The sequence below is a fragment of the Lontra canadensis genome, unplaced genomic scaffold (assembly GCF_010015895.1).
Source record: "Lontra canadensis isolate GAN:19392208 unplaced genomic scaffold, GSC_riverotter_1.0 scaffold146, whole genome shotgun sequence".
NCBI classification, from domain to species: domain Eukaryota; kingdom Metazoa; phylum Chordata; class Mammalia; order Carnivora; family Mustelidae; genus Lontra; species Lontra canadensis.
This window is the reverse complement of record NW_022631140.1, coordinates 2129322-2151318: the sequence shown is the minus strand read 5'-3', so window position 1 is coordinate 2151318 and position 21997 is coordinate 2129322. Positions and strand designations below refer to the sequence as shown.

Sequence of the window (21997 nt, the reverse complement as noted above, 5' to 3'; positions counted from 1 at the left end):
CAACCGGGTTAGGGGACCCACCTGCACATATTGCGGCTTCTTTGGGTGCTGTAGGGGTCCGGACGTGCGGAGAGTGTGGAGTGCGCACGTCGGCGGTGGGGGTGTGGGGTGTTGTGCGTACGTGGGGGTGGCACACGGGTGCGAGTGGGTGTGCCGGACCAGAGCTGGGCGGCCCGGGCCCTGGACGCGGTGGTGGCCCGAAGTCGGCGCCACCAAGCTCCGCCCGCGGGCGCTCCCGGGCTTCCCGCCCCATCGGCTGCTCCCTCCCCGTCCCCGTGGCCGCGCGCGCTCCCAGCCCCGGCGCCACAGCCTCCCTGGCCACCGCCGCCGCCGCCGCCGCTGTCACCCTCGCCGTCTGGAGCCGCTGTGGGAAACAGGTATGACAGCGACCCCGGGTGAGCGCAGGGGGCGCCCTGCCGTGGCGCCTTCCCCCGTGCGCTCCGTCAGCCCCGCCTCAGTTTCCCTGGGTAGGTGGGTGGGTGGGGGCGCCCGGGCGCCGCGGGGACTGGCCTGAGGGCACGGGGGGAGGACCGCCTGGTGACAAAAACCTTGGAGCGGGAGGCGGAGGGAAGGGGAGGACCGGGCGAGTCCCAGGAGGGTCCGGGTGCCGGAGAGGGCGGAGAGGGCCACGGTGTCCTGGGCGCGGAGGGGCGGGGTGAGCTGTCGTCCGGGAGGGTGACACCCTTGAAACCCGTGAGCGCCTACTCACCGCCGCGTGTCGTCAAACAGAACGGCGAGACTTCAGCCTCAGAGCATCCTGGGCCGTGGGCCTCCGTGGTGTTCCCATTTCACAGACGGGGAAACTGAGGGGCAGAGGGTGGCCAAGCTTGCGGGTGTCTGGGTGACAATTACTGAGCCCAGAAGTCTCACCCTAGAGCCTGCATCTTGGCCTCTCTTGTCAGCGGCCCCTGGGGGCCCCAGGGTTGGGCCAGGTCTCTGCGTGGCCCCCTGCTGGGGAGGAGTGCAGCTCCCAGCTGCCTGCTGCCTCTCCCTGAGAGGGGCTTTGTCCTGGGAGTTCCTGTAGTCCTAACTTTTCTGCGGGCCCAGGCAGGGGATGGTTGGGAACAGTGGGTGTGTGGGGCGGCAGGGAGCAGGCCCTTCCCATCGCAGCATGGAGGGAGAAACTGAGGCACGGAAAGTTCGGGTAGGAAGCAGCAGAGCTTCTCCCACGCGTGAGAGGTACAACAGCTCCCTCACTTTATCCCCACCAGGGAGCCAGGTCCAGAAGCCAATGCTTGTCTCGGGCAGCAGAGCCCTCCGAGAGTCCACTGGGGGACTTGTGGAAATGCCTGCCTGAGGGTCAAGCATCCCCATGACCCCCACCTGGCATCCACTGTGACTCAACCTACCTACTCACTGAACTGGCATTGGTGGTTCAGTGGTAGAATTCTCGCCTGCCTACTCACTGAACTGTGATTCCAGGAGGAACACAGGGGCCTGTCCACCCAGCCCTTTTGGCTGTAACCTTCCAACTCCTACCCTCCCTGCTTCCCGAAAGTAATTGCCTTCATAACTCGGGGTGTTCCTCCTGGACCTTTCCTATACCTATGCAGTCACATATGTGCATACCTACGGAAAATATATAAAATGTTTAGTGATGTCATAGGCAGAATATTTAACAGAAATGGGATAATCTATCCATATTCTGCAACTTGCCCCCCCCCATCATTTCATTACCCGTGTTGTGCATATAAATCTAACTTGGTCAGAAAAATTAGGGGGTTTGGGGTACCTGGGTGGCTCAGTTGGTTAAGTGGCTGCCTTTGGCTCTGGTCATGATCCTAGGATCCTGGGATCCAACCCCGCATCGGGCTCCCTGGTCAGCAGAGAGCCTGCTTCTCCCTCTCTCTCTGCCTACTACTCTGCCTACCTGCGCTCTCTCTTAATCTCTCTCAAAAAAAATAAGTAAAATCTTTTTTTTTAAATTGGGCTTTTTAAAAAAATATATTTTTTTATTTTAGAGAGAGAGAATGGGAGGGGAGGGGGAGGGGCAGAGGGAGAAACTGTAGCAGACTCAGCGATGACCCATAGCCCAGAAGCAGGGGCCTGATGCTCGACCGCTCCACCACCCAGGTGCCCCACAGGAGCTGTTTTAGATTTCAGCTTTTTCTGTAAGTTGACATCTCTGGGTTAAGTAAGATTTTTATGCTTTGTCCTAAACTAACTTCAGAGGATCTCTATTTGCAGGCCAACATCCTCTCTTCTCCATTGCACACGTGCACGAACGCACAAATGTGCACGGCGTGCACACACATGCACATGCACACACCTTGTGTACCTGTGTGCCTGCGTATACATGCTTTCATGCAGGTTTACACGATACACGCGCATGTATTCACATGTGTGTGCACTGCACACAAGCACACCCACGTACACAGGCGCAGGTGCACATATGCACACTTCTGTCTGTAGGCAGACAGAACAAGGACAAACATGGCACCCCCTCTACCTGCCGTCTCTGCTGAGCCCAGAGGCCAGGGTCTGAGGCATACCGCAAGCTCTGCCTGTCCAGGCTCCAGTGGGCAGAGTTCCCAAAAGGGACAGCCTCCAGGGATCCTCTCTGGATGTCCCCAGCACTGCCTTCACCTTCCAGTAGGAGCCAGGGTAATTAGGAAATGTGGCTGGCAGATGGGAATGTCCTAGGTCTTATTTGTGTCCCACACACTTTCGCGTTCCCGTCCGGGGGGTGAGCGTGTCAGTGTGTGTGCGCTGGAACGTGTGTCAACATTTTGGTGGAATGCCTGAACACAGCCGGCTGGGGAGAAGCTGGAAGCAGGTGGCGCTCGCTTTACCATCCCACCGCTTCCTAGCGGGGGTGGTGCCCTCCCCCCTGCATGAGCCGCAGCTTTCTCATCCGCACCCCGGGTTGAGGACGGGGCAACCTCCCAAAACTGCAGAGCGCATCAGTGGGATGACGAACCAAAACCCTCACCCAGGGCATCGTCAGTCCTTGGTAAGCAGGAAGTGTCCTGGACACGGGAGACCCTGAGATGGTCCCTGGGCGGAGGTGACGCTCCGAGTCACCACTGGGCCGTCATTTCTTGTGCACACCCCGAGGCCAGGCTGGAGAATCCTGAGTGCTGAGTGGGCTGGAGGATGAGATTCCTGGTTGTTGAGCACCAGGCTCGGCTCAGAGGCACCCGGAAGCAGCAGGTGAATTGTGCTTCCCGCCCTGTGCGAGGGCACAGCCATGAAGTGAGTCGAGGTCCCCATCTTTGAGATAAAAGAGACAGCAGAAGTTGCCAAGGAGGCCTGTGGGCAGCCTTTGGGAGGCCCATCCCGCCTTTTACATTGTAGATTACTCTCAAATTTTAAAAACGTAGGAGACGTCACATAAAACTCTGTACATCTGGATCCCCCCGAGAAATCAGAAAAGCAGACAACTCCAAGCCCAACATTCAGCTACCCCCTTCTTCGAGGGGATGGGCAGCGTCCACACGGTCCCCACCTGGCCCACTCCTCGTTCGTAAAGAACAGCATGCCACAAAGTTCGACACAAAACCTAGACTCATAGCCGGCGTCTACATCTCAGCCCAGCCACAGACGAGTGGTGTGGTCTCGGGGAAATTGTTTAGCATTTTTGTGACTCCATTTCCCTAAAAGGAGAAGTGAGCACTTGCCTCAAAAGGTTATTTTAGGGGACGCCTGGGTGGCTCAGTGGGTTAAAGCCTCTGCCTTCGGCTCAGGTCATGATCTCAGAGTCCTGGGATCGAGCCCCGCATCGGGCTCTCTGCTCAGCAGGGAGCCTGCTTCCTCCTCTCTCTCTGCCTGCCTCTCTGCCTACTTGTAATCTCTGTCAAATAAATAAATAAAATCTTAAAAAAAAAAAAGGTTATTTTAGGCATTAAATGAGTCCACAACCTAAGCCTCTTAAAACATTGTGTGGTGTACGGGCCACACTAAGCGTTGATAATGCTGTTAGCTGTTAGCCACCCAGTCCCTGTGATAGCAGAGTTTGTACTCCCGAGTGCACTTGATACAAATAAACAATCTGGAAACACAAGTGAGGGAGGAAGAAAGAAAGGAAAGGAATGCTTTGAGCCCCTTTTTCAAATAAGAAGCTGCCATCCTTGATATTTTTTCTTCCCAAAGACAGGAAGAGGACAGCTTTTCAGGGAAAGATACAGAGGAGGGGATTCTAAGGTGGGTTTTGAAGGATACATAGGAGTTTCTCTGGAGCCGTAGAGTGAAAAAGGCTTTGCCCCACAGAGGAGACAGGAAAGGACCTTGAGATCACGATGATGGGGCTTATGGCAGGAAAGGGGATGAACATTTTTTGCGTACCTACTCTGTGCAGCTGTTCTTAATCATCACCTCGCTGGGGGCAGTGCACACCCTCACAACACCCCTGGCAATGAGGTCTGTGATCCCCATTTACTGATGAATCAGAGGCTCAGCGGGGTGAGCACTTACCTGAGAGCTTGCACAGTGGGTCAGTGGGAGAGCTGGGGTCAGACCCAGATATGTCTGATTCTAAAGCCCATGCAACCCCTCTGAGCATGGTTTCTCCTCGTAAAGTGGAGATAGTCCTATCAAAACCTACTGCACAGGTTTGTTGTGAGGATTAGATGAGAAAATTAAGGCAGAGACCTCGGCACGCGACCTGGCAGAGAGCAGTTGCTCTGTTATTTTCCTTGGAACAAAGCCTGTGTTTCTCCAGACCTCTCAGCCTCACTCATACCAGTTGGGGGAGTCCAGGGAGCAAATGAATGGCCTGGGCCAGCGGGTCTCAAAGTGTGGTCCATGGACCAGAAAAATCAGCATCAGCATCAGCTGGAGCTGGTTTGAAGTGTGAATTCTCAGACCCACCTTAGACCTACAGAATCAGAGACTGGGGCTGGGGCCCAATATTTTACAAACTCTGCAGGTGATTCTATGGGTGCTGAAATTTTCAGGATCCCTGGCCTTAGAGGAAAGCTTCAAATGAGACCCCCTTCAGCCAGCTACGTCCACCTCCCACTAGAATTTTCTCCGCAGGAAAGTCCAAAGCTGGAGGACATGTCCTAAGACAGAAACATGTCCCTCTCTACACTGGGCAGTTCCTGAGTGGCCCAGTGGAGTTCCTGGGCTTTTATTCTTTGGAACTTGCTCTCCTTTCTAGTTTTACAGCCTTTAGTCTGCCCACCTTGAGGGTCTGGGGCAAGATTTGGCTTTTAAGGAGCTGAAAGTAAGAGATAACCCCAGGCAGCTGAGGACCATCTCCACCACCACCCCTCGCCAAAAGCCTGTTATTAGAGACCCTTCTGTGCCTGGGGGCCTCAGTGGGCCATCCCTTCCCCCTCTGCCCCTTTGAGAACATAAGTCCAAGCAGGAGTCCTGAGCGGTGGGGAATGACCCCAGTACTCTGCAGCAAGAGCCATTAAGGAAGTCCCAGGTCAAGTGACAGAGAAGTGAGTCCAGGTTGGGGATAATAACATACTGTAGAGGACTCCAGTCCAGAAGCAGGCTCCTTCCATGTGTCTTCTTTGAAGCGCTAATGAAGAGTGGGAGGCATTCGGGGCGCCTGGGGGCGCAGTCTGCCTTCGGCTCAGGTCATGATCTCGGGTCCTGAGATCAAGCCCCACATCGGGCTCCCTGCTCAGTAGAGAGTCTTTTTCTCCCCATTCCTCTTTCCCTGTCCCTACTCGGGTTCTCTCTCTCTCTCTCTCCCCCTCTCTCAAATAAGTATTTTTTAAAAAAAGGATGGGAAGCAGTTTAGCCTAACATGTGGAAGCATGGCCTTGCCTTAAAGATCAAAGTTGCTGAGACTGCCTACTTAAAAATCAGTATTTCCCCCCCAAAAAATAAATAAATAAATAAATAAATAAATAAAATCAGTATTTCCTGTATGACCCAAACCAAAAGCACCCATCAGCCTGCATATCAAACTAGTAATAATAATAATAATAAATCTATCACTTCTATGGCAAAGAGTTAATTTCATGGATAAAGAGCTCTTACAAATCAAAAAGCAAGCATCCCATCCAAAAAAGAAAAAAAAAGAGAAAAAGATATGATTTGGCTGTTCACGTAAAAAGAAGTACATAGAAAGAAGCATAAATTCAAACAGACGAAGAGACGCTCAACCACTCTTCAAAAAAAAAGAGAATGGCACAGCCAAACCACCGTGATTCTGTTTTCCACCTGCCAGATCCCTGGGTAACGCTCCATGTTGGAAATGGGGGTGGGGGTGACCAGCACGCTCCAACTCTGCCGGTGGGAGCACAAACCGGGGTACCCTTCGGGGCAGGGGGATGTTAGGAAACTGTTGACATTTAAGAGGCCCATACCTCAGGGCTCTGCAATTTCACCTGCAGGAATTTACCCAGTGGATATGTTTGCATTGGGCACAGCATGTTTGAGCAAAGATAGTCAGCGTCGTGCATAAGAGCAGACAGCTGCAAAGTAAACACCCATCAGAAAAGAGCAAAGTCCGGTAGGTGTGGGAAGAGCCACACAAGAGAATACGATGCTGGGCGCCTCAGTGGCTCAGTGGGTTAAAGCTTCTGCCTTTGGCTTAGGTCATGATCTCAGGTCCTGGGATTGAGCCACGCATCGGGCTCTCTGCTCAGTGGAGAGCCTGCTTCCCCCTCTCTCTCTGCCTGCCTCTCTGCCTGCTTGTGATTTCTCTCTCTGTGTGTCAAATAAATAAATAAAATCTTAAAAAGAGAGAGAGAGAGAATACGATGCAGCCATTCAGAAGAAAGCAGTAGCTTCTTTGTGAATGGCTGTGGAACCATCTCCCAGATCCATTGATAAAAGAGAAAGGCAGGGTATGCAACAGTACAGCACTCGGCCATCTGTGCGCAGAGTCCCTTTACAAAAAGACAAGCTAAGCATATATATGTAGATTTTTGCATACACACATTAAACCCTGGGGGACACTCGGGAAGCCTGTGGTAGTGGTTGACTTTGGGGAGGGAAGCAAGACAGAACTTTTCGTTGCATGCATTTGGAACGCTTTAGAAGTTTCCCCCATACATGCTTTATATTAGAGTGATAAATGCCAGCCACACACATCTTCTTCCTCCTATTTAAAACAAGAATAACATTAGAGAGTAGGTGAACTCCCTTTTTGACCACTCCCCAAACTCTACGTTTCCAAATAAAAATGAATTACTGTTTTCAAAAGTAGGGCCTTTGATCACGAAGGAGCAAGTATTGTATGATTGCATTTATGTGAAATACTTAGAAAAGGCAATTTCATGGAGGCAGAGGAGAGTAGAGATTACCAGGGGCTGAGGGGCGGGGGGAGTGGGCACTAGTGTTCGGTGGGGACACAGTTTCATTCTGCTTGGGATGGTGCAGAAGTTCTGGAGATGGATGCTGGTGACAGTTGCCTGCCAGCGTCAACCCGCTTCATGTCCCTGAAACGTACACTTAAAAATGATTAAAATGGCAGGAGACGCATGGCTGGCTTAGTCGGAAGAGTGTGTGACTCTTGAACTTGGGGTCTTGAGTTCAAGCCCCACACTGGGTGTAGAGATTACTTAAGTAAATACAAACTTAAGAGAAAATGATTAAAATGGTAAATTTTATGATGTATAGTTTGCCACAATAGAGAAATTTATAGATGACTCAAAAAAGAAAAAAAAAAAAAGAAGTTCGGGCTCCGATATCAGATTGTACAGATTCCAGTCCTTGGTACCACCACTGCTGAGCCGTGAATACTTGGTCAAGTGTGTGTACTTCTCTGAGCCTCACTTTTCCCACCTGCAAATGGGGCTGTCCAAGAGGGCCTAGCTCACAGGAACCCTGCAAGGATTAAAGGACTTTGTCCTCGCAAAGTGCTTTCTCTGCATCTCTGGGGCTATCATAGGAGGTCAGGATGAAGAGGAGGGGAGTCTGGACCAAATATCAGGACCAGCAGGTCCAGATGGGGACAGGGTCTAAGGAGTTTGCAAAAACATCATCTGTTTATTTCACTTTCTATTTGCAAAGTTAAAAAATTCTCTGTTTCTATAACATAGATTACAAAATATAAATGCAGAAGAAATCTTCCGAAGTGGTAGGAATACACAAAAGATGCAGGGATTCTTAACCTGGGCGTGCTAACCTCCAGAGGTCAGAATCCTGGCTCTGCACTTCTCCACTGTGTGACCTGAGGCAAGTTACTTAACCTCTCTGTGCTTCCGTTTTCTCCTCTGGAAACTGGAGAGGATAGTAAGTCTCACCTCAGTAGGGATATTATGAAGATGAAATGTGCCCAGTGCTTAGAATAGCGCCTGGAGCGCAGTAGTTTGTTAAATAAGTAAATTAACTTGAAGGAACCCCGGAAGTCTTAGCACTTTTGTTTTTAAATGAGGAATTTCTTTTTAACACGAAGGAAATGGGGGGCTAGCCAAGATACGGTCATGGGGCTGAGCTGAAGCTGGAGCGAACCTGGTGGGTTTGCTGGGAGGTGAGAGGTGCCCAGCAGATGGGTGGGGGGGCCCGTGGGAGACTGAGGCTCTGAGAAGCTCAGGAATTTGCCCAAGAGGCCACACCACCGTAACAGCAGAACGTGAATTCAGCCCTACTCACTCCTCCTCCATAGTGCCTCCCTGACACAGTCTTTTTTTTTTTTTTTAAGATTTTATGTATTCATTTGACAGAAATCACAAGTAGGCAGAGGAGGCAGGCAGAGAGAAAGGGGGAACCAGGCTCCCTGTTGAGCAGAGAGCCTGATGTGGGGCTCAATCCCAGGACTCTGGGATTATGACCTGAGCCAAAGGCAGAGGCTTTAACACACTGAGCCACCCAGGTGCCCCTGACACAGACAGTCTTGAGGATTGCAGGGGATGGGGTGTCGGGGACCAGTGGTACCCCTACAACAAACAAACCCCCTTCCTTGCAGACTTCTGGAACAACCCGGGCAGCCTTGCTTCCTCCTGATGTGCCAGGGAGCTCATTCTCGAGCCCAGGTCTGAAAGGAAGGCTAAGATCTGGCAAGGCTGGTGCGCCCTAGGGCAGGAGCTGCTGGAGAGTGGGCTGCAGGGCTGCCTCCCCAGACCAGCTCCCCCGCCCTCTGCAGGCTGATTCCTGGAATTCTACTGTGGGTCTCTCACCTCTGCTACCCTGTGGAGCTTGTTGATTTTCCTAGTTGAAAGTCACCACCTCCCACCCCAGTAAGGATCACTTTTGTCCTTCCTCCAGGGTTTGTGCTGCACTGAGGAGCTGGGCGGGGGGCTTTGCTGAGTTTGGTGAGAGGGACCACAAAGGACCTCTCAAATGGAGGGAGGGGCCGCATACTGGGCCAGGGGAGTCCTGGTTTAAGGCTGGCTGCTGGGGGAGACCATTTCTGTCCTCAGAGGTCCTCGAAGCATGACCACTGAGGTTCTCCAGCAGTCCTCGAGAGGCAGTTTGTCTAAGGATTGAGTTTGGGAGTCAGCAGTTGGCATTGGAGCTGGGCTCTGTGTGACCTTGATACTTAGCCTCTGAGCCCCAGGACTGGCCTGTGGCCTGGTGACCGTAGCACCACCTCCCACGAGGGCTCCGGGCAAGCTGAGTGTGCCGTGTGCCGCACCTTAGCTCAGGGCCAGGGGTCCCTCAGTCACCAGCCCCACTCCTCTCCCCGCTCCAGTGAACTCCATCCAGAAAGGCTGTGCTCCTCTGCTGGACTTCCAGAATGGAGGAGGGTAGGGCCGTGGGAGGCCAGGAGGAACACCTTCACCTGGAGAACTCAGGGAAAGTTGAAAGATCAGAATCGGGGCCTGGCAGTGTGTGTCCGGGGAGGGGTGATGTTCAAGTGCAGAGCAACTCACACGCTGTTGGAACAGGAGCCGGTGTGACGCCTCTGACACGAGATGACACTGGTGGCAGCCTGGCCATGGGGGACGGGCCCGGTGCGAAGGTCTCCCCCCGACACACATACAGAAGGCAGAACCTGGAAGAGTAGGGTGGTGGTTGAGGGGCAGCGGAAACAACATCTCCCAGCACGTAGGGAGCGCTTCCTAAATGCTGCAACACTCGTCCTCCGGGGTTTAAACTCCTAGAAGGCAAGGTTTTGTCTGTTTTCTTCACCGCTTTGCCACTGCAGCAATGGGCCAGACACTGGACCTACAGCACTGAGCGAGCCACATCTCCCAGCCCCCAGGAAACCCCTTGGTCTCTCCTCTGAGACTCCCTCTCCATCCTTGTTTCAACTCCTGAACTCCCACCGGGGCCCACCATTGGCTGGACAGGTGGGGCTGACTTCTTGTCGGATCTTATGATCTGGTTGGCTAAAAGCCCCAGCCTAAAGGCCGCTCCCCAAAGTCAAACCACCTGTTGTTCTCTCAAGGAGTGTGGCCACCCCACCAGGGAACCGTGCTGCTTTGCTCACCGTACACATGGGGTGAACTGACTTCAGTATCTCTTCCAACACGTGATACGGTTCGTCAAATAAACACTGTTGAGGCCCATGTGGCTTTCTTCTCTACAGTGATAATAATAAAAACAGTGTTTTTTAATCGCACATTCCGTGCCAGGCTCAGGCATTATTTCACAGAATCCTTTCAGCAGCCATAAAGGGTCGGTACACGTATTCTTCCCATGTGACCCCTGGGGACACTGAGCACAATGCAGTGAAATGGGAAGTGTCATTGTCTGAGTTTTGCAGATAAGAAAAATGGGCTCAGAGAGGTTAAGTAACCTGCCTGAGGTCACACAGAATGGGCAGATGGTGGGGCTGGGATTCAAAGCCAAGCAAACGATCTGACCACAGAGCCCACTCTACTCTCCCCATCCTGCTTCTCCCAGGCTTCCAGGTGTTATTTGAGAAGTGGGTGCGGAGGAGTGGAAATTTTTACTCCATGACTTGGTTCTTGAAGCCCTTGGCTCACCCGCAGCCAGTGTAAGGTTTCAGCTGTTTGCTTCCCAGGAACTACCCTGGGTCACCGGGCGGGTAAGGATTCCAGTCTCTCCCAACAGAGAGGGGGCCACCCAGAGCCCAGCTTGCGTGTGGCTTTGACTCTTAGGGCAATAGCCCCTCACTTTCCACAGCACCAAATTTGGAGGCCTGGAGGACTGGAGGCCTGGCTTCCTCCTGCCCAGGGGCTGGGTCTGCCTCCCAGCAACTCAGTTTCAAAGCTCAGGCTCAAGGCCTAGAACACCATGCTGGATTTTAGAGCTTGGCAGAAAATGAAGGCTTTGCTGGAAAAAGGAGGCTAAGGGCCCTTTCCCCCTTTCTTATCTTTGATTCATGCCTTTCACCTGGCGTTTGAGGAGGAAGGTGTACACTTCATAAACTCCAATGCAGCGGAACCCACTTTGTGGATCCAGGGCACGAGGAGCCCAGATGACCCAGCACTTACAGGGCACGGACATAGGACAGACACAGCAAGCCATGTATGGCCTGACTTGGCTCATTTAATCTGCACAGTACTCTTATCCATTAGGTATATCACTGCCATCCCCACTGTTGCCATCACCATCATCACCTCCTTCATTGTCGTCCCTGCCCCCATCATCACCTCCATCACGGTCATCATCACTTTCTCTTTTTTTTTTTTTTTAAGATTATTTATTTATTTATTTGACAGAGAGAGAGAGAGAGATCACAAGTAGGCAGAGAGTCAGCCAGGGGGAGGGGAGCAGGCTCCTGCTGAGCAGAGAGCCTGATGTGGGGCTCCTTCCTGGACCCCGAGATCATGACCTGAGCTGAAGGCAGAGGCTTAACCCACTGAGCCACCAAGGCGTCCCCATCATCACTTCCAACACCATCATCATCTGCATCATAATCACATCATCCCATCATCACCTTCACCTTCCTCACCATCATCACCATCATAATCCCCATCATCTCCGTCACCTTCAACACCTTCATCACCATCATCATCATCATCACCATCACCATCATCCCCGTCATCACCTTCAACACCATCATCATCATCCCCACAATCTCCATCAGCACCAACAGCAACATCATGGTCACCCGCATGGCTTCCCAGACCCAAGACCCAACCTGCAGATGGGGAGCCAGACCCAGAAGACATGACACATCCATCTCCTAGAGAGATGGTTAAGAGTTTGGGCTTCAAAGTCCAAAAGACCCAAATTTGAGTCCTAGTTTGACACTTTCTAGTTGTGTGACTTTGAGCCAGTGATTTAACGTCTCTGAACCTCAGCGTCCTTGTCTGTAAAATGGGGGTGATCACAGTTCCTGCCTCGTGGGGTTGTGACGAAGGTCACACGAGCTGGTGCGGGTAAGCCTTGGCACAGGGCCTGGCTCAGATCATAAAAGCAAAGCAAACATAGGGAAGCACTGTGGTAAGGGGAGAACCTGAGTGTTTGTTTAGGAGTTCCCAGCAGCCCTGGACAGCAAGGGGCAGGTGCTGCCCAGCGTGAGAACGGGCACTGGAGGGCCAGCTCAGGGCAACTTAGAGGTTGGACTGGAGGAGGATGGAAGAAGGAGATCCCAGGAGGAATCAGCCACTTCCTGCTTCTGACCCAAAGCCTTCCCCAAAGCTGCCAGCCTGGCCCCTACCATCCATGGTGTCATATCCTGCTGGGCCCTAATTCCTTTTTGATGATATAATTCCAGACAGCAATAATAGGTGAGCATCCAAGGTCAATCCTATGCCAAGGAATGTGAGCATTTCCAAGGCTGCTGTGAATGGCTAGATGGGCTGTGTGCTCCATAGGTCCATGGGTGTCATTCACATAGAATACACTGTGAATGATACTACCTAGAGTTGTGCAGTACACAACCTGCACAGCTGTACAGGGCAGCTCTCTGAGCCTCCATCTTCCTGGAGAGGGTGCCAGATCCCTCTTAGGTGCCCTAGGTCTGGCTGCAATTCAAGGCAGAGAAGACTGAGTGGTGTCTAGATGCCAACTGAGATACAGAGAGACCAAGTGTGCTACCTAAGTCTTGTTAGGAGGCTTAAGGAGATTGTGTCTGGCATTGTGGTGACTGGTGATGGGTTACTGATTGTCCTTAACATAGATTATTGAGAGCCAATAAAGCAAAGTGGTTATGAAAGCAGCTCCGGAGTCAGACAGACATGGGTTCAGATCTGCTCTAATACCCCTGTTGTGTGACTTTGGGTGAATCACCCAACATCTCTGTGCCTCAGTCTCCTTGTCTAAAAATTGGTACATAAAAAATAAAAAATAAGGGTGCCTGGGTGGCTCAGTGGGTTAAGCCGCTGCCTTCGGCTCAGGTCATGATCTCAGGGTCCTGGGATCGAGTCCTGCATCGGGCTCTCTGCTTGGCGGGGAGCCTGCTTCCCCCCCTCTCTCTGCCTGCCTCTCTGCCTACTCGTGATCTCTGTCAAATAAATAAATAAAATCTTTAAAAAAAATTAAATTAAAAAAATAAATAAATAAATAAAAACAAACAACCGGGTATCTGATAATATACACAGGCATGTGCTAGTTCTCTGGCACAGAGCTGCTGTGAGGACCTGAGATGACCCAAACTCTCCGTCCGGTGCCTGCCGTACAGTTCATGAGGCCACCAGCCTGGAGAGTAGGGCTCAGAGTCTCCCATTGGAAGGCAGCTCTCTGAAATCCTGCCAGGGTGATGAAGGACTGGGGGCCCAATCTAACGTCCGTGGCCGAGAGCCAGACCAAGCCAGCACTTGATGGGGCTTTGTCAACACAACCTTTTCATATTCAGGAGCTACTAAGGTTGCAGAGATTGTGTAGAGGAGATCATGTGGGAAAATACCGGGAAGGAGAAGGCCTGCGCTCTTGGCCTTCATGCCCTCCATTCTTTCCTCTAGCCCAGGGATCGGCAAACTACGGCCCCAAGACCAGGCTTGGCTCACCATCTGTCTCTGTGCAGCCCATGAGCTAAGCATGGTTTTTCTGCTGCTGAAAAAAATCAAGAGGGATGCCTGGGTAGCTCAGTGGGTTAAGCCTCTGCCTTCGGCTCAGATCATGATCTCAGGGTCCTGGGATCGAGCCACGCATGGGGCTCTCTGCTCAGCGGGGAGCTTGCTTTCCCCTCCCTCTCTGCTTGCCTCTCTGCCTGCTTGTGATCTCTGCCTGTCAAATAGATAAAATCTTAAAAAAAAAAAAAATCAAGAGGGGGCACCTGAGTGGCTCAGTAAGTGGCCGACTCTTTGATTTCGGCTCAGATCACGATCTCAGGGTTGTGGGTTCATGCCCTGCACTGGGCTCCACACTAAATGGGGAGTCTGCTTGTCTCTCTCCCTCTGCTCCCCACCCTGCTCACCCACGCTCACTCTCTCTCTAAAATAAATAAAATCTTTAAAAAGGAAGAAAAATCAAGAGAAAAGTAATATTCCATTACTGTGCAAATAAAATGAAATTGAAAATGCAGCGTTCATAAATGAAGTGCTGTTGAAACACCGGCCATGCTCAACCATTTCCTCTTAACTCTGGCTGCTTTTGCACTATCGTGGCTGCGTGGGGTGGCCGTGATAGACCCGGACACCTGCAGAACTTGACCTAGTACCATCTGGCCCTTTACTGAAAAAGTTTGCAGACTGGCTGTAGCCTGGTCGTTCCCAGACTCTGCTGCTCATTGGAACTAATTGGAATGGGGGGGGGGGGGGGGTTTTCAAAGAGCCGGGCTCATGCCCCAAGCATATTAGGCGATCTGGGGATGGGAGTCAGGTGTCAGCGTTTCGCCCAGATCTACAGGTGATTCTTCTATGTGGCCGAGTTTGAGAACCCTGTCCCAGCCCTTCTTGAGTCTCTGCTGTGTGTGTGCCTCTTGTCATGCCTGGGAGGGCTGTGGCCAAGCAAGGAAATCTTACCCAGCGTGTAAGGCACATTTCCTGCCCCAAGTCCTGTGAGCACACTTGCAGGCTGGTGTGCCAGCTGGCTTCATTTTTGGGTGCGTCACCTGCTTGGCCCCTGAAAGCATTTTGAGTATGAGACTCCTTGACTTACCCGTAGGGAACTCCAGGCCATCGCATCTCGAATTTTAACACGCGTGTGCGTGCCCTGGGCTCTTGGCAAGTGCAGACTCTGATCCAGTAGGGCAAGCGGGGCTAGGATGTTGCGGCGAGAGGATGCTGACCGGGGGTCCTGCTGCCATACTTTGAGTAGTAGGCTGAATGCCTTCATTCTCGAACTTCAGCGCGGCCCCGAGTCTCCTGGGCTGCTGCTCAAACCCAGAGTTTCTGGTTCAGGAGGTCTGGAGTAGGGCCTGAGGACTTGCCTTTCTAACCAGTTCCCAGCTGATTCGGCTGCCGCTGATCTGGGAGCAGACTCTGAGAGACACTATTTGCACCTGTGCCCTGTGTGCGGGACCCCTCAGCTCTCACTAGGGGTGAGGGTGCTCCGAGGTCCCCCAGATGGCCAGATGTCCCCTCAGCGGTCAGACTCCTTGACACGCAGCTGTTGCCAAGGGAATAAGGTCTTCGTTGTCTACTTTGGTCGATTTTCTCTTTGACCAGACCCAAGCGGCTTCCTCAAGTTCAGACCCACCATTTAAAGACATAGCAGGGGGGCCTGGAGACAGAGAACTTTCTGTGTGTTGCAAACCTTTTCTCCATTCCAGGGGATTCCGATCTGGGCATTTTACCACAAAGGCCACCTCCAGGGAGGTCTTGCATTAGCTACCACGGGAGGTCGGGAGGTGGGGGAAGCCCTGCTCAAGTAGATTGGAGCCCCAGGCCCTGGCCAGGGGAGTGGGGGGATTAGGTGGGCCCAGGCCTTCAGCTCCAGGCCTCTAGCCACTGGCTGTTGCTGTTGTCGCCTCAGGGATGTGGGCAGGGCCCTCTCTGGTCATATTGGGCCCAGCGCCATCCACCATGACTGCCTTGAACAAGAATGACCACCCAGGCCAGGGCCAGTGCCCTGAAGTCCTTGAACTTGAGGGGGCCGGCAGCTGGATCTGGATGGGTGAGTTTAAGAAGATGAGAGATTATGAATTATTTCACTCACTTCCTGGACCCCCGAGAGCAGGGACTCTGACTTCAGGAGCTCTTCACCTCCAAAAGCCAGAAACCCCCGCTACTGTCAGGCCCAGGCAGAGCCTTCAAGTCCCACTGGACAGGACGGCAGGCAGAGCAGGGCAGGCGCACTGGGGAGCCATGCCCAGCCCTTGTGCAAGCTCCAGCTCTCCACTCACCTCCCAGGCAGCCTGGGGCCATCGGCCGGGCCATGGAGGCTGCGGTTCCTTGCAGGACTGATTAAAGGAGAAGATGCAGGTAAAGTCCTGTGACCTTTCCTGGACCACGTTAGGTGCTCAACCAATGGGAGCTGCTATCATCAGCATAATAGTAGATACTAGTTGTGATCATTTAGTTGTGTAAACTGTTCTGCTGTCTGCCTCCCATGTTCCTGCATCCTGGCAGACAGAACTTTGCTTACACTCAAAAACAAACAAACAAACACCAAAAAACAAAAACAAAAAACCGCACACCTGTTTGGAATCAACTATATTCATTTTTATATTCAATTCCTACTTAAGTGCTTTCTGTGTGCCGGCCATGTTTCCAGGTGGGCGCTGTCCAGTATAAATATAACACAAGTCACAAATCTGAGCCACATAAGCAACTTAAAATTTTTCTGAGAGCTGTGCTTTTTTAGAAAGAGAAAAGACACAGGTGAAATTAATTTCAGTAATATGTTTCGCCGAGCCCATATATCCCAAGTATGAGCAACATGAACATGTCGTCTGTATTTAGACTTACTAATGAGATTTTTTATTTTTTAAATTTTTTTTCAAGATTTATTCATTTGACACAGGGGAAGAGAGAGAAAGACAGAGAGATGCAGGCAGAGGGAGAGTGAGAAACAGATTCCCCGCTGAGCAGGGAGCAGGATTCAGGGCTCGATCCCAGAACCCCGGGACCATGACCTGAGCCGAAGGCAAATGCTTAACTGACTGAGCCACCCAAGCTCCTCACTAATGAGGTTTTAAAAATATTCAGCACATCACTTAAAAATTTTTAATTGTGCTGAAAATACAGAACATGAAATTTGCCCTCTTAACCATCACTAAGTGTACATTACAGTAGTGCTAAGTACATCTGTGTTGCACAGCCCATCTCAAGAACTCTTTTCATCTTGCAAAACATTAATATTTTAAGTCTCTGTTTATTGTATGATTTCTCTGAAATCCAAATTGTTTTTTTTTACACCGAGAGCACATCTCCATTGGACTAGTGGAGTTTCCAGCACTCCCCAGTTGCCAGGTGTGGTAGCAGCTTCTGTGCTGGACAGAGCAGCTCCATTACTGGGGTGAAGCTGGCAGCAAGAGAGATGCAGGGAGCACCCGCGGGGCTGGTTGGAGACAGACAGGAAACGAATGACTAGATGAGAGTCTCCCAGGGGGCTGGGGTACTCTGGGGAGGGGGTTGGGGGTCAGGTCACCCCTGAAAGTTGGCACTGGAGCTGAAGCTTCAAAGAAGAAGCTAGCCCTTGGAAGCTAGATCTCAGGTGATAGTCCTCAACTCTGCCTGTGTATCAGACTCTAGGCAGAAATTTAAAAAAAAAAAAAAAAAAGCACAGATGCCAAACTCTGCCTCCCCCTGCGGAGCCAGAGTCACTGTGTGAGGCTCGGGCATGTATGTCTCCTAAGAGCTTGCTGAGCGAACCTGAGGCATGGCCAGTTTTCCTGTTCCACTCAGCATAAGCAGCAAGTGCAAAGGCCCTGAGGTTGAATGACCCTAGCATATTAGAGGAGCAGAAGTGTGGATGGGAGAGAGGGGTAGGAGGTGAGTTTGGAGGGGGCAGGGCCAGGCTCACCGGCCCTTGAGGCCTTGGTAAGAAGTTTGGGTTTTACTCTAAATGTGGCAGGAAGCCATTGCTAGGCTGGTAGAAGGAAAACTATAAGGGCTTTTTGCCAAAAGTGCTGGACACTCACCTTTGTCTCTGCCTAATTAAAAAAAAAAAGTTTAAGTTACCACAGCACCAGTTGCCTTTCACCTGGAGAGAAGGATTTCTGAAGCATCTCTTGGTTGGGGAAGAAAAAACTAACTTCACTCCTAAGCATAAATCATTCCTACTTGGGGGCAGCGGGGCGGACTCCCAGATCTGGTCATTCCCGGCCCCAAGTTCAGGATGGGGTCTGCCAGTACGCTCACTCCTCGGCCTTCTCACCCTCATGCCTACTGGTCACTTCTCTTTTTACTACTTTCATTGGTCTGCTAGGGCTGCTCTGACGAAATAACACAGATTTTGTGGCTTAAACAACAAAAAATTATTTTCCCATGGTTTTGGAGGCTGGAAGTCCAAAGTCAAGAGGTCAGTAGGGTTGGTTTCCCAGACGCCTTGGCTGGCAGATGACTGCCTTCTCTCTGTGTCCCCACCTGGTCTTTCCTCTGGGAGTGCACATCTCTGGTGTTTCTTGGGGTGTCCAAATAAAGAGACCAATCAGATTGGCTTAGGGCCCACCCTCCTGCCTTCATTTTAACTTCATCGCTTCCCTAGAAACCATATGTCCAAATACAGTTCCATGCTGAGGTCCCTGGGGGTTAGGGTTTCGACATCTGAATCTTGTGAGAACACAGTTCAGCCTATAACATAGCTCAGAGTGACAGGTGGACAGGGGCGGACCAGGTGCTCTCCTCCTCTCCCCTCACCTACAAGCAATGGTGATATTTGGAAAGTTTAAGTGAAAGTCACCTTCCAGCTGGAAAGGTCTCCAGCCATAAACAACCCTTGCGACCCAACCAGGGCATAGCAGCTGATTGCCAACTCTGCCCCCAAACCCTGAAGTCCAGACATCTTCACTGAGCACCTACTATATGCAGAGTTCCGAGTTCATGTGAAAATCTGTCCAGGCACCTCCCCACCGTAGGATAGATTAGAGAGGGGTATACAGAGCCATGATATGAGGCAGATGGGACCAAATGAAATAGGAGGGGTTGGTTTGCAGAAAATAGTTGGTTATGGAGGGAGGAAGATGCCTTCCAGTCAGTGAGGAAAGGACACTTCTTGGAAGATGTGGCATTCGAGCTGGGACTGGGGGAAAGCCCTCCAGGGGAGAAGCAGCATGAGTAAACGTGTGCTGATGGGCGTATCCGGAGTACCCGTGCTGTTCAGCGAGTGGTCCCACCAGATGCGGGTGTTAGAGGCTCGCCCACAGACACTCATCCCTCTCTGGGGGCCAGACCCTCTTCAAGCGGCTTCATATTTACAGTTTAATCTCCACACCAGACCCAAGGATGTAGCTACTATTTGCTCGTTTTACAGATGGGACAGTTGGGGCACAGAGAGGAGAAGGCAATTCAACAGGGTCCCACAGCGAGAAAGTGACAGAGCTGGGATTCAAACCCAGACTCTTAAACACTACCCCATGTTGAAGGGAAGTGAGGGGACATGTAGATTGGGGCCATATCGTTAGGGCATCTTCAAAGCCAGCCAAGAGTTGAGCCTTCCTTCTGCAGACACCTGGAGCCCTTGAAAGTTTGTCACAGGAATGCGACCCAGGCAGCTGAGCCTCTGGGAAGTGCAGTCCCAAAGCGGAATCATTCATTTAGCAAGCCAGGGAAACTCCCCGTCCAGCACCTGTCCTTTCTAAAGCAGCCTCGCCTATAAGAGGTAACCTTAGCAGCCACCCCCATGTTTTTATCTTTCTTTCCCCTCATAATAGCCAACATTTAGTCAACACTATACCAAGGGCTTTAAAAGCATGATCTCATTGTAATCCCCACTGAAAATGAAAGCCCAGCGAGGGCAGTGCTACTGCTGGCCCCATTTAACAGGTGAGACAACAGAGGCTCAGAGAGGTGATAGGATAGGTCCAAGATGCCATCCAGGTCCAAGGTGGGCTCACTCCAAAGTCCACCATTTTGATAGTAATAGAATAATTTGTGTGTCCCAATGGGAACCAGAGAGAGAGGCTATAGAGCTGGACCCACTATGTGAGCCTCAAGATATTATCAGGTTAATATTACTTTCAGAGTCTAGTCGGGATCACTGCATTTTATTCCCAGTAGAATAAGGAACCCCTACTCCACCTCTACCTCCCCCCCCCTCCCCGCACCCTTGGCATCTTCCAGGGCTGGGCGGAGACCGCCCACTCCAATGGCCTCCACCCTTGGCAGGGAGAGAAGCAGGGAGCACATGAAACGGACCACATTCTTCCCTGGCGGCTGTCAACATACATCACCCACCCTGGGCGAGTGGCCACCTGCTTGGTGGTGGAGGGGTGGAGCCGTGGGCTCGTGGCCTCACCACTGGCACCCCCAAGCCATTCCCCCTTTAGGACGAGGAGACACAGCTCTGGCAGCAGGCCTGGTGAGTGAGGTGTTTTCTCATGTAACTGTGATCGTACAGGATAAAGAACTTGGTGTAGCCAAGTCCTCAACAATAAGAAAACCAAACACAGCATTAAGTCTCTGTCGACAAGAGTCTGGAAGACATGAGCCATGCAGGATATGCAAGCTCTGAGGCTGCCCCCTCCTCTAAAACCCATCTTTGGCTCACCCACTTCCCAGGAGGAAAGGAAAGGTCCTCCTGCAGAAATTGTGGAAGAAATGGTCAGGCCGCCCGGGACCCCAGGCAGATTTTCCTAGTGGATAGAAAAGCCTTCCTTTGGGGGGTTATTCAATATTCTTGAATTTTTAAAACTGTAAGTAGCAGAAACTTCTGGAAAACTCTTATAAATATTAGAACATTAGCTCAAGTGTACATCCAGTCTGAGCTTCCCTAGCAAGCCTGCGTTGATCCCAACCAATCCAGAATCCCACCCCTTTTCAGAGTTCCATCTACATTCTCGGAAGCCTACATTAAAAAAAAAAAAAAATTCTTCCCTAATTCCCAATGCCCTAATTACCACTTTTCCTGACACTCGATGTTTCCACGTACACAAGGGTCGGGCTTCTGATTTTTTGCCTTTACGATGGTGCAGAAGTGATATACATTCAGTAGAAACCATACCTGGAATTTTGAACTTGGATCTTTTTTTTTTTTTTTTTAGATTTTATTTATTTGTTTGACAGAGATCACAAGTAGGCAGAAAGGCAGGCAGCGAGAGGAGGAAGCAGGCTCCCCGCCGAGCAAAGAGCCCGATGTGGGGCTCTATCCCAGGACCCTGGGATCATGACCTGAGCTGAAGGCAGAGGCTTTAACCCACTGAGCCACCCAGGCGCCCCGAACTTGGATCTTTTCCCGGGCTGGTGATACACGGTGCGATCCTCTCTCATGATGCTGGGCAGTGGCCAAAGGAAGCCACAGCGTCCCATCAACCACACGATCCTGAGAGCAAACAGTCTATCTGCTTCACCCTTCTACACCCCGACGACTGGCCTTTTTCTTGCTTTCAGTATAGCATCCGATCGAGTATGGAGATATTCAACACTTTAATATAAAACAGGCTCTGCATTAAACGATTTTGCAGAATTGTAGACTAATGTCAGCGTTCTGAGTACCTTGAAGGCAAACTAGGCTAAGCTGTGATATTCTGGAGGTTAGTGTATCAAATGCAGGGTTTTTTTTTTTTTAAGATTTTATTTATTTGACAGAGAGATCACAAGTAGGCAGAGAGGCAGGCAGAGGGAGGGGAAGGGAAGCAGGTTCCCTGCTCAGCAGAGAGCCCGACTCTGGGCTCGATCCCAGCACCCTGGGATCATGACCTGAGCCGAAGGCAGAGGCTTTAACCCACTGAGCCACCCAGGTGCCCCATCAACTGCAGTTTTTTTTAACTTTTTTTTTTTAATATTTATTTATTTGAGAGAGAGAGGAAAATAGCATGAGAGAGAGGGAGCAAGGGGAAAGGGCAGAGGAAGAGGGAGAAGCAGGCTCCCCACTGATCAGGGAGCCCAATGCAGGACTCGATCCCAGGACCCTGGGATCATGACCCGAGTGGAAGGCAGACACTCAACGGACTGAGCCACCCATGCCCACCTTAAGTGTATTAAATGAATTTTGGACTTAGAACATTTTCAACTTACCATGGGTTTATCAGGACGTAACCCCAGTGTAAGTCGAGAAAGATCTGTGGTTATATCACCTTTATCGAGTAACATTCTCTCATAAGCTGTTTTCCAGGTTCTATAAAGAATCATTTCCTTATTATATAAGCAAGATACGTTCATTGTAAAAACATTACAGAACACAGATTAAATGAAAAACATTCTTTTTAATAACCCAGGATCTTTCCACTGAAACATAACCACTACAAACA

General features: G+C 51.2%; 1 protein-coding gene across 1 annotated transcript in view; it reads left to right on the top strand.

Moving 5' to 3' along the window:
* Positions 1–148: 148 nt before the first annotated feature.
* Positions 149–21997, top strand: part of SCNN1B (sodium channel epithelial 1 subunit beta) — a 58124-nt gene continuing 36275 nt past the window's right edge. Inside the window, exon 1 of the mRNA XM_032843977.1 lies at positions 149–377. The gene's annotated coding sequence lies outside the window, so the exon portion shown is untranslated. The remainder of the gene's footprint in view (positions 378–21997) is intronic.